Source organism: Morone saxatilis, unplaced genomic scaffold (assembly GCF_004916995.1).
Source record: "Morone saxatilis isolate NCDOM2014 unplaced genomic scaffold, NCSU_SB_2.0 Contig15, whole genome shotgun sequence".
In the NCBI taxonomy this organism is placed as follows: Eukaryota; Metazoa; Chordata; class Actinopteri; family Moronidae; genus Morone; species Morone saxatilis.
Genome location: NW_023339707.1, coordinates 5556453 through 5561441, shown reverse-complemented (window position 1 = coordinate 5561441; position 4989 = coordinate 5556453). Strand labels below are relative to the sequence as shown.

The 4989-nt window shown below is 40.1% G+C and overlaps 1 protein-coding gene across 1 annotated transcript in view; it reads left to right on the top strand.

Annotated features, from left to right (window-relative positions):
• The window catches only part of ptpn11b (protein tyrosine phosphatase non-receptor type 11b), a gene marked incomplete in the record, with an annotated part of 39167 nt that extends 34536 nt beyond the window's left edge, over positions 1-4631 (top strand). Inside the window, 1 exon segment of the mRNA XM_035656680.1 lies at positions 1737-4631.
• Between the last annotated feature and the right edge of the window lie 358 nt (positions 4632-4989).

The following is a 4989-nucleotide window of genomic DNA, read 5'->3' as shown; positions in this document are numbered from 1 at the left end:
AAACGTACAATATATAATTTCTGCCGCTAGGGCGTTTCTCACATCAAACAAACGTCATGATTAAAACAGTTTCCCCTTCAAAATCAGTGTTTATCCGATGCAGATCAGCTGACAAATGACGTCCTGGAGGGCCTGCCGGCTGAGCTGCTGCTAACATTCACTCAGCTTTTTTCTTTCTGAACGTGAGATCCAGATGTCTGATGAATAAAATCTTGAATAAAAACCACCAAGATCTAAAAAGGGTATTGTGGGTTTGAGCATTGTTGGGATAATGTACGTAGACAACTCAACAAAATATATAACATTAGTCTAGTGTTTATTGACAGTTTAATGCAGAAATGTTACATATTATATTTTTAAAGTGTGACAGATTTTTTTTTTATAGAGAACTGAAGGCGCTGTTAAAACTTTTACACTGACATAAGTTCAATTTCTTCCAGTGAGTTAAATTCATTTTGTAAATGTAATGTTCTCTTTTATTGTGCTGAAATTATAGGGTGGCCAGGAGCAGCTGAGCTTCCTTTAAAGAAAACCTGAGCTCCCCTTAAAGCAACAAAAGATTTAATTTAGGTTCAAATTATAATCAACCTCTAATCTCACAGGCTCATTCTTTGCTCACTCACAGTGATTAATACAGCCGACAGGGAACTGCAGGGTTAAAGTGAGTGAGTCATACAGTAGCAATGAACAATGTTTTAATCACCAGTGAATGTATATAAAATACATTTTAGCAGTTCTTTGTGTTTCCAAATACTCAAATTATAGCAATGAAAAACAATCAAGTAAAAACTTTTTTATAACTTGATGCCTAATTTTGATGGGGACTTTGATTTTTGATGTCTTCTTTGACACCTTATTAAATGTGTACGTTGCACTAATATCAGAGTAGTGTGGTTGGAATCAGTTCAAGTTGTCATTTCATTTGGTTGTTGGATATTCAGCCTTTCCCCCATTTGACCAACTTTCTCTGGGCCTCTGAAAAAAGAGTTTCTTTTTTCCACTTTGTATGGAATGTAACTGTTCCAGTTGAGCATTTTGAGCTGTCACATATTTTAGCTACAAATGTGATACAGAAGTGAAAAAAAGACTTTTCATGGAACATTTTTTCCAGCCGTTAGCTCTCCAACAAGAAGGGAACCAGCTCCGTTCCAGTTTAAGCATCTAGTTTTGAAGCGTTCGCTGCATTTTAACCAAAAATAAATTGGTCCGAAACCCAAAAAGTTGGTTCCCAGCTGAAACCAAAAAATAGCTGGTTTTTGTTGGGAACCGAAGTGGGCTTGGGATCTCTGAACGTCTGGTATTGTGAGACTAGCTTATCGCGTACTTATCAGTATCACTCTATCAGCAGATAAATAACAAGAAATTGCAGTCTGAAATGACAAAGATATGTGTACTGGATAAGTGAACTCATAAATAAATAAAAGAGTTTATACAAATGTCTTACTGCGCTCTGTTTTGTTTTAAACCTTGCATGCAAAGATTATAAAGGCAATAAAGTTTGTTTCAATTCAGATTTATGGAAGCACTTTTAATCAATAATGATCCAAACACCCAAACACAGTGCTGTATGTGCTCCACCTCTCCCTGTCTAGATAAGCTGTCAGGTGTAGTGTATTCTGAGTAAACACTGCTTTTAGCTCCATATCATGAATTACATCAGATCCAAGTGTCCATGATTCAAAGTGACACCAGCCATTAACTCCGCCTGTCTGCTTGTCTGTTCATGTTTGCTTCAGTTTCAGCGGAGGTGTCGCTTCGTCAGCGCCTGAAAAAGCCTCGGGGTAGGAGGGAGCATGTTGCTCTGAATACACCCCACACCAGTGGACCCTGCCTGGACTGAAGGTGGCGAGCTGATGACCCCTCCCCTGCTGCCGTCCTGCTGGACCTCTGTCTGGAGTCAAACCTTACCCTCTGTAGAGAGGGTGTAGAGGACTCTACAGCATAGCGCTCTCACTCAGGACCCTTGTCCTCAACCCTCTTTCTCCCCCCACCGCTGCAGCCTCTCCCTCTCTCAACCAGTGCAAGTGCCTTGTCACAGGATGTGTCTGTAATCTAGCCTCCCAAAACTTGCTGTTACATCTCTACTGTTACTACTTTTCCAAAGCTTTGGAAGTTTTCCTTGGGGTAACAGACAATAAACGTGGAGTCTGCCCCCGCCTGAACTAAACAGAACTGTACGGGACCCAAGAAGAGGTCAAAGCTAAGCTGTTTGTCCACTCGTTGCCAGAAATCAATCTGTTCACTATCCCTCTTCTCTGTCTTTGCTGGCGTGCATTCGGACTTGAACTTAAGACTGTTTTAGTGGTCTTCTGTCTCTCCAGCTGTGGTAGTTGTTAATGTGGCTGCTGAGTGATAGCATGGGCAGTTACATAACTTGCTGCAGGACCCTGGGTCACAGGGAGGGCAAGCAAACCCTCTTCTTTAACAAATTTTGAAATATTAATTTTGAGTAAATGTGTGGGTTTGTTTTCTTCTTTTTTTGTCTGTCAGCTTGTTTTCATCATTTCTTTGTGTTTTGTTGATACTGTTGGTATCATGGTTGTGTAACATATGAGATGTTGATTTTATTATATGTATGTGTGTGTTGACACATATGTATACACACACACACACACACATAATTATACACACATATATATTTATATTTATTTATATATGTTGTCATGTTTAAGCATGGTTGTCTGCGCAGCATCCCCAGTACTAATTTTGATTTACCAGTAGATAGTAATAGTAGTTTAAAGTCCATATTTGACAGGAAATGGGTGGAGAGGATTCCTGAATGGGTGGTTGGCGTTGAGCTTGGCTGACCGCCGCATCTCAGCTCCGTTCGACTGGCTGTCCTCGTTAATCAGCGGGTCTGATGCAGTTCAACATCTGTCGGAGGAGATCGTCACAAGGAGACAAGGGAAAGGGGGACGATTACAGTGGGCCAGATGGCCATCTGCCTGAGATTGAAGAATAGATTTGTCTCCAAAAAGTAATTTAGAAGATGGCCATAATCCAGGCTTGATGATAGCGGGGCGAGTAAGCCGGCATCATTGATGTGATAAGGAAGACGGTGGTGGCGCAGAGCACCAAACCCTCTGCGCTGTCTGGCAGATTGTTCACTATTTTTAGCCTCCAGGATCAGCACCAAAATATCCCACTCAAACACAAGTGCAGATATGTTGATGAAATCTGACCTAGCTTGTTAAAAATGTAGCAACTTAATGGCCCTGAACACCTTAACAAAAGTCTCACAATAGGAAGATGTCATGATACTACTCTTTATTTTATTTTAAGGCATCAGAATAAACCATGAATGAACGGCACTTGTGCTCAGACCATTCCTCTTTCTCCACCAACAGAAATGTTGGACTAACCAGGTCAAGGACACTCGCAGGCTGGACTCACCTTGTTGTCTTCAGTCATAAATTGGCCAGTTTCTGCAGCTGCAGCGCGTGATTTAAAGTACAGCTAATCAAAATGTACTGGAGTAATAGTACTCTAAACCGATCTGATACTGTTGACCTTGTGGAAAATATTAAAATACAATAACAATACAACCTGCAGCAGCCATATCATCCTGTCTGACAGCTGAGTTCTGTCTTTTAAAGGCTTAAAAGAGCACATAGTGGTTTTATTAAGGTCTCAGTACATCAGTTGAAGCTTCGTCTGTCTACTGATTTCAGTCACTTGTCTGTCTGTGTGGAGAGATTTCCCAGAGAGTATAAGTTGTTGCCAATGTATTTTAATGGCTAATTGTTTATGTGAATAGAAGCTATGTTTTATGAAATGAGTGGCATTGATGCCCTGTGTCAGTGAAGGCCCATGTCTGTTAGATAAATGCTGCACCACTCGATGTACTTCAGTTGAATTTGAATGTTTGAATCCCTCTGGGGCTTTTTTCTCTTTTGTTCTTTTCCCATCTGAACTGTCCGATGATTGAGAAATGACTTTTGTGGGTTTTGTTTCTTGCGCTGTGGATAATTTAGATTTTTATTGTATTTTACTTTGTCTCTATGGGTCAGATTTTTTTTATGATATGATGAAACATCAATACTTGAAAGTGTGAAACTGCTGAATCTTTGGCCTCAGGCTGTGTGTGGATGTCCCTTGGCTGTGGAAGTATTTTTGGTAGTGTACTAGATTTTTGCCATCAGTGTTGGGGTTTTTTGTTTTTTGTCCTGTTGTTTCATTTTGCTGATATGTTTCAAATTGTATTTCTAATTGATTGTTTTATCCACTCTTGCATTTTGTATTGTGTCTGAATTATTATTACTATTATTATTGGTGTAATTTCACCAGCGATAAGTAAATTCTGGCTCTGAGTTGAACCAGTGTACACGGAGGTATGCAGTAGTAACACGGTATTTTTCTTTCTGCTTGTCCTCTTTCATTTACTTGAACATTATGTTGATGTCTTTTTGTTTTGATTCCTTGTTCCTCCGTTGCTAACAGTATGCCTGAAGTGAGTCGTGGTGTACTGATTGCTCCCATGTTGTTTCCTCTTCTTGCACTGGCTTTGCCCAGATGCCTTTTCGCTGTATAGGCTACAACTGCTGATGCAATGAGCTGCCAGAAATGGCGTCAAAATGGTTTATTATCATATACAGTTTAATAAAAATCTATGTTGGCACTATGTAAAGTTACACATGCAGTTTGCTTGTATCTGTTGCGTGTGAATCTGGAGCAGGTTTTCTACTGGGGCGAGGAGATTCTCTTCCATTCCATTTTTGGAAAAGGTTCCTAAAAACTCTTTTGCCCCCAAAGTAAAAGAAATATCAGTGTAACAAGCAAGCTTTCTGTATCTTGGACTGTTTTTGCCTCCAGGTGCGGTCCCTGTAGTGGAGGAGCAGCAGAGAACACAGGAGGACAGTGTGTTTGCGTTGGACCACTCTAGTTGTCTCTTCAATTGGAAAAGTACTCTACTCCATGAAATGCATGATGATCAAGAATATTGCTCAATGAACATAAGTTAATTAAGGAAACAAGAAAGACACCAATTTT